The following is a 10,897-nucleotide window of genomic DNA, read 5'->3' as shown; positions in this document are numbered from 1 at the left end:
CCTGGGAAGCATGCACTCAGTGTGACTGTTAATCAGAGATGTTGTTGTCAATGCTCTCCCTCCAAACTTAAATTTTTCTCTTTAGTAAGAGGAATGACTTGCAAACACCTTTGGGTATTGCAGAAGGAGAAGAGCACGAGGTGCTGTGACACAAAACAGGCTGCTCGTTCTAGGACAGAACCCGTTACTGAGAAAGGCTTTTCCCTCCCCTGATCTTACTGTATGGTCTCATTTCTCAGACTTATTCCACTTACGAAGTACTGCTGTAATTCACACGTTCACCCACTGGATGTCCCCGTTGTCCCACAAGAAGCAGCCACTCGGACCAGTAGGATGGAGATAAACTGGTCACTCCCCCCATATTCTATAAGCCTGATTTTCAGAGCAGCTGAGGGCTCAGGACTCCCGCTGGAATCTTCAGCTGCTAATCAGGCCCTGTATAACTGTGAAGTGCTCAGACTGGCACTTGCTGATTAGCTCAGTTACTCCTGCTTTCCTAGTTTGGCATCCATTTGAGAACCTCTCCAGGCTTCTGGGTTCTGCGGGTTTCTGGCCAAGAGCTCCAGCATCTATGCAAACCAGCTCTCATGATAGGCCCGCTTCATCCGTAAGTAAGAGTGAAATTATAGTATACAATCAACTCAGCAGACAAGTCATTTGCCAGACATCCTTAGTTCTTTATGCATTCATCCATGAAAACAGCTCTCAGTAGCTCCCATCTAACTGTCAAGAAAGTCCATCCCTCCCTCATTTGCCCACAGCATCATTGTTGCTTGTCTAATCATTCAGAAACCATCTGAAAACAGGACAGAAAACAATATTGTTTGCTCTTGCAGCGCTGCAGCAATAGCATTTCAGCATCTTGAACCTTGAAGTTGACTGAATATTATTTTTTTTCTGAGGCTTCATCCGGATAGTACCCCACTCTTTATGCAGTCACATGGCTTATGTGACCCATAGCTTAAAAACTACCCTCTGTCCTCCAAAAACCCATTATCATCACCAGAGGAGGAGGCACAGAGTGGAGGAGGTGCTATCAGCTGAGAATGCAGCCGATAGCCCCTCTAAGTGCTACACAAACTGAGTGCTTGCCTCTTCCTGCGACACTGATGTCATTTTCCCAAGCGCTGCCAAACTCTGTCCCTGCCAGGAAAAATATTTTGATTGGTGAAAACAGGAAGCAAATAAAACAACCATGAGGCTATACCTACACGCTGCAGTACAGCACTCTGCAAGAGTGACATATCTAGCTCTAACATGAGTTAAACTTTAGAACTTTGGCAATTACCTGCAACCTTAAGACAACAGAAAGATAAACTATGCACAAATGGAATCACCTGAGTGGACAAATCACCCACCTTGTCCTCTCTGACCACTGTGCTAGATGATAAAACTGAGTCAAAATATTGAACTGTTGATAGTTGCCATGGGGCAGAAGCCCTTCTGGCTTAGTGTGACTTATTTGAAGAGCCAGGTGCCCTTGAATTTCTTGTTGGGCATTTAGAGAGCAAAGCTTCTAGATTTGAGGATTTATCATCTAAGCTCCTTTTGCTCTTTCTCTATTGCTGAGATTGTGACACTTGTTGCTTATCTGAGGAGGTGCTGCAGTATAAATGCACTTCAAGCCCTTACCTAAGCTGGCAGATTTGCAATGTCAAAAGAACCACTTTCCGCTTATTGAATTATCAGAGCGTTCACGTGGCTTTTTCAGTGGCCATCTCCGCATATTCTCCATAGCAGCCTAAAAAAAAGAGAGGGACAAGCTGAACCAGGCCTTGCAGAGCAGGGATGAAACAAGAAGAGTTCAAAGAGATCTAGTATTCTAGTAACCTCATTTGTTATGGGTTCCTTTCAGTACTAGTATATTAGTGGTTTTGCTAGAGATACTCAGACCTTGGCTGGATGTTTTCTGCAAGTCTTTATGATCCAAATTGTAATTTGCTCACTCTATGAGCAAAATCCCAATTTTTAAATTCCAACATATTCTGATTTTTAATTATATTTCCCCACTGTTGGCCCTGTGAGTACAGAAGCTGCAGAGTGTCTGGTTCTTACCTCACCTGAGTTCCCAAACACGGGTTTTCTTGCAATAGCCCCGCCACTACCAAGCAATAAAATTGCTAAAAGATGCTGTGAGGCAAAGTGTGACTGCTCCTTTCATTACATCTGTGGTCACCTTTTTTTTCTCTTCTTTGTGATATTTTCATCTTCTATCCCATGGAGGATACATTATTCATATACATTGAAGTAGGTGACTTGTGGCACCTCACTCGGTTAATTTTCACTATTTTCAGATTACTTGACAGTAGCCTGTTCTCCTTCATTTCCCACCAGTGGATTAGTTTACATTCAAAACACAAAACCTCATGCTAATCCCCAAACAATTAATTACTGGGAGAAGACAAGTGTAATTTTCACCCACCTGTTTGGTTTAGAGGTCCACACTATAAAAAGCACTTAAGAGAAAAAAAATACAGGGCAAAAATCTCAAAAAGTATAAAAACAAGCCCCCAGAAAAGAGCTGCCCAAGAGCTGAACCTATTGTGACTGCTGCCAAAATATGCCCATTTTTTCTGCGTGCTTTTTTTTTTTTTTAAAAAAAAAAGCTTTTCACCTGGTGATACAGAGCCAAATATCTCTGTGGGTAACAGGTAGCTCCCAAAAGAAGCAGAGAATTAGCAAGCCTTAATATAACCGTTGCATCGCTTCCTAGAGCAGTTCCACATGTGGAGAGAAAACAGATGTTCTCTTTAGTAATTCTCTTCAGGTGCAAAGGAAAGTGCTGCTTACTGTTGTTTTTAAAAAGGCTGGTGCTGAAAAGGTTACAAATGATGCAATTTTTTACAATCCTGCTCCAAGGCTGACCTGAATTGCCAAGGTCATGCTTGCACATGCTTGTCACCCGCTCGCCAGCCTCATATTTCTTAATTAACAGCTACACTTTGGGATGAATAAATAGAACAGGGTCCGCAGTATTTGCCTGAGACCATTAACGGGCTGGCAGGCCACGCTTCCAAGTCCACTTGGTGAATTTGCCATCACATTTCTCAGCACAGGTTATTCCAAAGGAACGGCAGAGCGGGTGCATATCTGAGAAGGGTGACATTAGAGATGTCACTAAAGGGGTCTCTCGAGGCTTCCGTATGAAGAAGAAAAATCTTCCTTCTGCACCTCCTTCACCTGCCTCCCTTCGCGTAGCACATGCTGTGCGTTCTGCCCACATAATTTTTCACTACACGCTGCAGATGGGCAATCTTTTCTCCTTCCTTTTTTATACAAATATTTTCAAGATGTGAAAAACATTGGCACTTACAGTGTGGCTTTGCCATCTGAAGGCGATTGCCACTGCAAACATGTAGGAGAGCATCCACATGTATCTGATAGCCGATTTTCACGTTGCAGATGGGTTTCAAACGCAGAGGCTTTCAAAATGCTAATTCACTGGGCTGTAATACCTGTTTGTTCCTACATGTTTATTCATTGCTCCCTGGATGGGGGGATCCCAACCTTTCCTTATTGCTCTGCATCTATTGAGTGGAGATTAACGTGAAAAGCGGGTCCCTGTCAACAGAAAAGAAAGCTCTAAAACAAAGAACAACAAACGCAATAAATTGTATCCCTTGGCTTAATACCCTTGCAAAGTATTTATCTAAACAGTCTTTGTTGGCCTGTGAACGTTCACGGTGTCACGGATTATTTGGAAGGAGAGACAAACACACGCACACCTAGATGTGACTGCTGGCTAATTTGGGAATTATTAGTCTCCAACAGCGGAGAAGGAAAAAGATGGTGTCATTTAAGGAAACGACTGCAAATGATGCAAAACCTGGGCAGCAGGAATGCAGGAAAGAGCTGGCAGGAGCTACCCAGATGAGTGATCAGCATTTTATTCAGATGGTGTTTCAGCGTCCACCCAGAAGAGATTAAGCATCCTGTCCTCTCAAAGCAGAGAGGGGAAAATAAATCAGGCTTTACCACAAGCAGGGTGGCAGGGAGTTAATTAGGAGTGGAAAAAATATATTTCAGTTTGCAAAGGAATAAAAAAATGAGGAAATGGAGTGAAATACATTGAAAACCCATTGGAAGACACCTGAGAAATGGTACCAGGGAGCCAGGCAAGGGGAGTGTGCAAAGCAGGGCAGCAGGCAGCAGGTGAGACCCCTGGCCCCGCAGCCAAGCGCTTGCACTGCAGCCCATCGTATGAGGCAGACATTTCCCATAGCCCGTCTCGTGTCAGATCCGACAGCAAAGCACATCAAAAACCAGTGAGGTTGTGCAGAGAAGCAAAAAACCTTCAGCTTCCTCTAAAACCAGTTTTTAGAAATTAGAGCTTAAACTGCAAATAAAATGTGGGGTAAATTCTTAGTGAACACATGAAAATCAATGGGTGTTTTTCCACACCCCATAGGATTTGCCTCTCAGGGTTCTTGCAAACCTGGAATGTGGAAGGTTTTGCTATTAAAACACAGAAAACTACACAAGCAAATTAGTGGAAGGCACAAGATGCAGAACGGTGGTGACACTACCATATTGTGGCATTGAGTGATTTCCATTAATTACTTAACAGTAAAGCTCACTTAAGTGAGTAGTAGATAATGATACATGCCAGTTCTCCGTGATGTAGGAGCATGTGCGTATGGATACACTAAAGTTCAGAGGCAAGACACCAGATTTTGCTTTCCCAAACTGAGGTTAAGCACGTCAGGAAAGTTGCTTCTAGAGTCCTAGTGAAGAGCAGTTCCCAAGGGAGACCTGAGAGTCCTCATTTCAGGCAGCTGGATGGTAAAACTATGGTTGTAATAATTAATGTAAGCCATTAATAGTTAGGTGACTTTCCATCACCAGTGAATATCAACATTGTTAGTTTTTGGTGAATGCTGGGGGTCTCATTTCCACAGATGGGGCTGCAGAATATTCACACAGCATCCAAGCACACAGGAGCACCATCCATGGGCAGTCGCCGTCCCATTAATTTGGGAGCAAAATTGTGGCGAGCGCGGCAGAAAGCAGCTGGCTTCCCACTGCCTGCGTGTCTGTCATTTACACACCGTGTCATCTTGATCTTCTTGTTTGCTTGCAGCTTTGTGCTGGCAGGTGCCTGATTCCGAAGGCAATTCAGCCCCTGACAAGAAGCAGAACAACAACGCGCAGCTCCTGTAAAACAAGAGGGCTCCCCCCTGCTGCTGTCAGGCTGCTGGGATGAGATGCAGAGTGATGCAGTCCCCGATGAGAGCTCCAGCTGTAAGTCAACCTCTGGACAGTGCTGATGCCATAAATTTGTGCAGAAAGTGCAGCTCAAGCGATCTGTGAGCAAGGGCTGGTGAGGCCGGCTGAATTACAGTTGTGGGAGCAGCCGGGATCCCCCTGCACCCAATCACTAGCAATGAGAGCTAGAGAAAGATTATTCATGATTTTAATGAAATCGAATTTCGATTTATAACCTTGGCTAGAAGAGAAGAGAGAAACATACAGCGAATATTTGTGGGTGACAGAGCAACGTACAGGCAGAAGCCCAAAATAAACAATGCAAATGGATTCTCCAGGAAAAGTCAAGTTGACATTTTATCTTCAAAAATATATTCTTATCTCAGCAAATGGCTACGACACAGTATGCATGGAAGAAAACTATTCTATGTCATAGTACAGATGGTGTAAGAGTTCAAGAACAAAATACACAAATACTAAGATTAAGAGATTTTTCATGATTTTTGCTAATTCATTTATGATAATCTTGGAGCAATTTTTGCAACTGCAGTGTTATTGGTAGTGAGAATGTGATAATACAGCCTTTAGAGTCACTGCAGTTAAATTTCATGCACAGAAGTGACACTTAAAATGTCACTCATGCCAGAAGCTGGATTTTTGGCCGAAACCCTTACTACTTCGACGGAGGAGAGCTGTGTAGCGGCTTCTGAAGTGATTTTGGCATGAAATAGCAGAGTAGTAACTCCAAGCTTTGCTCACATACTATAAGTGAATAATCACACAGACCCTTCCTGAAAATGTCTTCCAGTTTCTGTACTGAGTGATTATTCACTACTGAATGGAAAAGAATAATTAGCATTGAATACTGATTTACATAAAACAACACTGCTAAATTTTGAGTTATTACTCTGCTATTTCAATATCCTTTCCACTTTTTGCACTAATTCTCCTGGGGCTACACTAAGATACAGGGACATTAAGACAAATGGTTTATGAAGTTCATATCAGATTTGGAAAGGTGAAGACAGAGAAAAAAAAGAACTTATAGTAGGAGTATGAAATTTATGTAGGGGAGCAATTGTGGCTCACAGCACAGGCTACACAAGTTTTGTAACTCAGAGATGAGTAGAAAGATGGATCACGAGTAATAGAAGATAGTGGAAGCCATGGGACTTGCACGTGGGGCCGCACAAGTCAGGCAGAGTTCTGGAGAGGTGCTAAAAATGCTTAGGCCTTTGACTTTACATTTATTTTTACAGAAGCTAAATCAATAGCTTCTCGCCCCAGTGCGCACATATCGTAAGACTAAGTGTTACAAGGTGACCGGGGCTTGAGCACGTCTCTTCTGAACTGAAACCAGCTTAATCCAAAGAGATTTTTCTACAAAAGGTCTAAAGCACTTGATTAGCTCCTGCTCAGGGCAACGGGGCACCACATGGATCCCATGGAGGAACATCACTCTGCTGAAACAGTGAAGTGTGCAAATTCAGTGGGACTTCAGTACTATTTGCATGTATTAAACTGTTGCTGAAATGAAGAGTATTAAGATTTGCTGTGTAAGAGAGGATTGTCACAGACACAGACAGCTGGAAGAAACGCTACAAAATAAGTGGCTAATAATGAGGAATCATTCTCACATGAGATCACAAATCTCACATCTCACATTCTCACATCATGTGTCACAAAATTATTTCACATCTAAGTGCATTGTCATTCACACTCATATACTCATGGTCACCCAATTGATTTTGGAAATCAAAACTTTGGGCACTTTACCACTGGAGGGAGACATCATTCTTTTAAAAAGCTGTAAAACTTCTGCTGGCATCAATGCATTTAAATAAGAAAGGGCAGAAAAATAATCTTGAGAAATACAGCTGTTGAATGGGATCCAGGCTGGACACAGCAAATCACACAATTGGAATAACAACAATACTGCAGCACGAATGAAACAGCACCAGATTAACTAAAATACTTAATGTTTCTGCTCTGATCAACAGAATCTCATCATGGATCTGAGCCTAGTCCAGGTTAAGCCCACATGAGTATCAGTGTGTGCTGCATGTTCTACCTCCCTGCTTCCCGACACGCACAAGCTGCGCTTGCAGAAACCCATTTCTGGTGCTGCAGCCTCCGACTGATATTTCCTAACCCTTTATCTAGCTGTGACCTTAAGCATGACTAAAAAATGTTCCTGTAGATGGCATCAGTTTAGCTTTCACTTAACTCCTAGCAGACTAGGGGCCCATTTTACAATCATTCGATTACTCCAACTGCTACTCCAAAAAACCTAGTGAGAAAATAATTATTTGGTACAGCTCAAGGTCATCAGCCACAGGAGGATGGGGATCCACCAGGCAAGTTCAGGGCCACTCCAATCACGCAACGTGAGACCACCGAAAAGTCTCTGTGCTCGGGAGAGGGGCTCAGGGCACTTGAACTCCCCCTCTTCAGCTCAGAAATCCCTGGGCTGCTGTGGGCAGAAAGGGCAGCAGCCCCAGCCGAGCTAGCAGAGGGAAAGGGCAGTTCCACCAGCAGCGGTGGGGCACGGGGTGATGCTTCACACAAGCCTTTGTGGCCCTGTGCAGACACGCGGTGCACGCACAAGGGTGACACCAACAGTCATAGCTCAGTACAACTCTAGAGCTTCTCAGCAAGATAAAACACGTGATAGGAAAGAAATTCCTGCGTGAGGGACCCTCACATTTCCAGTAACAGGCAAGGACTCATGGAAACTTTCAGCTCAGCTGACTAGCTGTGGTTTCCCTTTTGAACTTTATTAATGACATGTGCCCTTGCCACCTGCTAGCAGCCTCCTCACTCCTGAATTGGGCTCATTATACAATTAATGTAGAAAACAAAGCTTCTATTTTCGCGTATGTTTTTGTCGCCTCCCCACGCAACTGTATCTTCCACCTACAGCTGCAGCCAAGCATGAGGTTCCTGTTGTACTCATTGAATAGGGCAATTTCAGAATAAATATAGCTCAAATGCTTATAAATCTCTAGAGTGAAATCCTAACGGCGCTGAAAATGGGAGTTTCATCACAGATTTTTATGTTGTTTTCAGGCAAAGTTTTGAAGTTGCTTTTGTTTCTCAGTGAGCCTTGTTTATGGAAAAGAGATGATTAATGTAAACTTACAACAGCTGCCATCCTTTGTCTTTTTGGTGACTCAAATATTATCTTCTGTATACTACCTGACAGCAGTCATCTGGTCTCCCTTCATGCCTTAGATGTGTTGGATGAAGTCTGCAAGATCCAGCTTGCAAACAGGGATCAATTAGCAAAGAATTAGGAAGAAGCAGGGGGAAAAAAAGCATAATCATTGCCATCTTCATTACTTTATTACTGAAAAACAAAACCTCATCCTGAAACTGCCTAAGCATGTGTGTATGAATGTTCTTCATGCCCTTTCATTGCACCTTCTACCTGCTTCAGCCTCAGTAGCCCTTCTGATCAGTGCTGAGAGCTTTCACAACACGTCATCCTGGAGGAGTGATTTTTGCAAGTGCTCAGCATCCACGATTCTCAGCCATTTCCCTTGGCCTTCCCATGTAGGACTTAACCCACTAGTGGAGTCTAATTACCAGAAAATCTCCGTATCAGAGAAGGGCATCACTTGGTTGCTGGGAGAACCCACAGTCCTGACTGTCACTACAGAAACAGAAGCAAAGGAGAAGAGAAATCCAGACACCCCCGCCGTGCTGCACAGTGCAGCTCAGTCTTTCTGAGGCGCGCAAAGTAAATAGTAGTAATAAAATGTGATAGGAAAATCAATCGGAACCAATGCAGCCGGGTCTGTGCTGTACTCCAGCCCCTGTGGCCCGTTGTTACTGCTGTGAATAATAAACAGCCATCTGATAATGAGCAGATCAGCAGCGTGCTGGCGGGGCTGAGGCTGCCCCGAACGGCCCTGCTCTCCACAGAGAGACTCCCGGCAGGACTTGTGGAGCGGTGGCTGTTACTGGTCAGACTCCTTCGTGGTTGTTAACCCAACTCTGCCCTGGAAGCAGCAAGAGAAACAAGTTGCTACCCAGGACCCTGCCACAACCCATCCCACACCCGCTGCTTTACACTGCCATATTCTGTGATGGGAAAACCTGGTCCTGGCCCAGTTCCTCATGCTGGGACAGGAGCCCTCCCTGCTGCCCACACTGCTGAGGGACCTGGACTTGTCTTGGAGCTGGAATAACTTGTGAAAATCCTTGAATTGCTTCTGAGGTGGCGGGCACCACTAGTCCAGTACCTGGGGCAACCGCTGTGGGTGCTCGGCTGCCTGGCAGCCCTGTTTTGTTGTGTGGCCGGGCACGACGGGCATCCTGTGAACGCATCATCCCTCCAGCCTTGACCTTCTCTGTCTGTGGTTTGGAAGAAAATCCATATTGCAATGTGTTGCTAACTTGTCAAATAACTTTTGATGCTAATATCCGATGAAGCAGCCATGCTGGCGTAGATAGTTACTCCCAGTTTCTCTATCACCCACCATCTATTTCTATAGGGTCTTGATTTTTTTTTTTTTTTTCCAGTGACTAATGGTGCATTTAACCCCGGAGAGCCTGTGATCTGAACATCAGAAGTTTCTGCAGCAGAGGAACAGAAAAAAGGAGGCGGGGAGCGAGGGTGGATGAGCTTCCTGTTGTTCTGAACTTGGCTTACTGGTAGAGCTCTCAAATCAAACTAGAAATCTCACCACCACAGGCAGCCACCGCTCAAAACCTTGGGGCAGGCTCCAGCCTTGCCTTAAACTCTCATTCAGAGGCTTGAGCCTGTAGCAGTTTCCATGGATGGGAACGCGCAGGGCTCAGCCAGGCCGTGTCACTGACCTGCAGGGAGCCACTTCAAGCTCTGTCTGGGTCCCCCATTTGTATAAAGGTGTCAACACCCACTTCTTCATAGAGCAGCATTAGTTCTGTACGTGCATTAGTTCTGTACATGGACTAGTTCTATAGATGCAGTAGTTCTGTAGATGCACAGGGAGACCTTCTGTTGGCCCTTGCAGGCACGAGACTCAGGGCAAGTCCGTGACCTAGCGTGAGGCTCCAGGACGATCCCCAGACTCCGAGAGGGGCTCGTGAAATGCCAGTTTCCCTTCGTGGTCCTGCAGTGCTGCATGGTCTGAGCTGGGCTGTGTGTCCGGGCCGGCGTCGCATGGGATGGTGCCAGCGGTGGCACCGGCCCCTGTGTGGGCAGGTCCCTCGCACGGCGCCGTCAGCTCCCTTCCTGTCTGGCCATGAGGTGTGTGACAGCAGGGACAGGCCTGCCAGGGTGAGAGAACAACCTTCATCTGGCTGGCCCCAAAAATCCAACAGGGATTCGCCCTCCGAAGGCAAAAGGCCTTTGCACATTGCATGGGTACAAAGGAGAGACTCCCTTTCTCCCTCAATTCAAATAATCACCCCCCTCCAAACACTGCTCTCCCAGAGCTCCAGCTCCCAAGCCGGGTCTTGCTCCTTCCCTGCTCTCCTAGAGCCCCAGCTCCCAAGCCGGGTCTTGCTCCTCTCCTCCCTGGAAGGCAGTGCAGCAGCTGCTTCCAAGTGCCAGCCCTAGATGACCAGGACACCTAATGCGACCCCATGACAGCTCCAGGCTCACACCGGAGCCCTAACCTGCCAGAGCTCAACCAGAACAGTCTGCCCGGCTCCGTCCGTGCTAGGAAGTCCTCCAACCTTAGGCCATGAATAGCGCCTGGCC

At 45.5% G+C, this 10,897-nt stretch overlaps 1 long non-coding RNA gene across 1 annotated transcript; it reads right to left on the bottom strand.

Moving 5' to 3' along the window:
- Positions 1–812: 812 nt before the first annotated feature.
- LOC112960067 lies at positions 813–2,663 on the bottom strand. Its single transcript, XR_003251710.1, has 4 exons — positions 2,615–2,663; positions 2,423–2,456; positions 1,633–1,741; positions 813–1,143 (listed from the first exon to the last, which is right to left on the bottom strand). It is a non-coding gene; the product is annotated as an uncharacterized LOC112960067 (long non-coding RNA).
- Positions 2,664–10,897: the final 8,234 nt, after the last annotated feature.

This window comes from Nothoprocta perdicaria, unplaced genomic scaffold, assembly GCF_003342845.1.
Source record: "Nothoprocta perdicaria isolate Ctin4 unplaced genomic scaffold, notPer1 scaffold_12, whole genome shotgun sequence".
Taxonomy (NCBI): Eukaryota; Metazoa; Chordata; class Aves; order Tinamiformes; family Tinamidae; genus Nothoprocta; species Nothoprocta perdicaria.
This window is presented reverse-complemented; position numbering and strand designations above follow the sequence as displayed.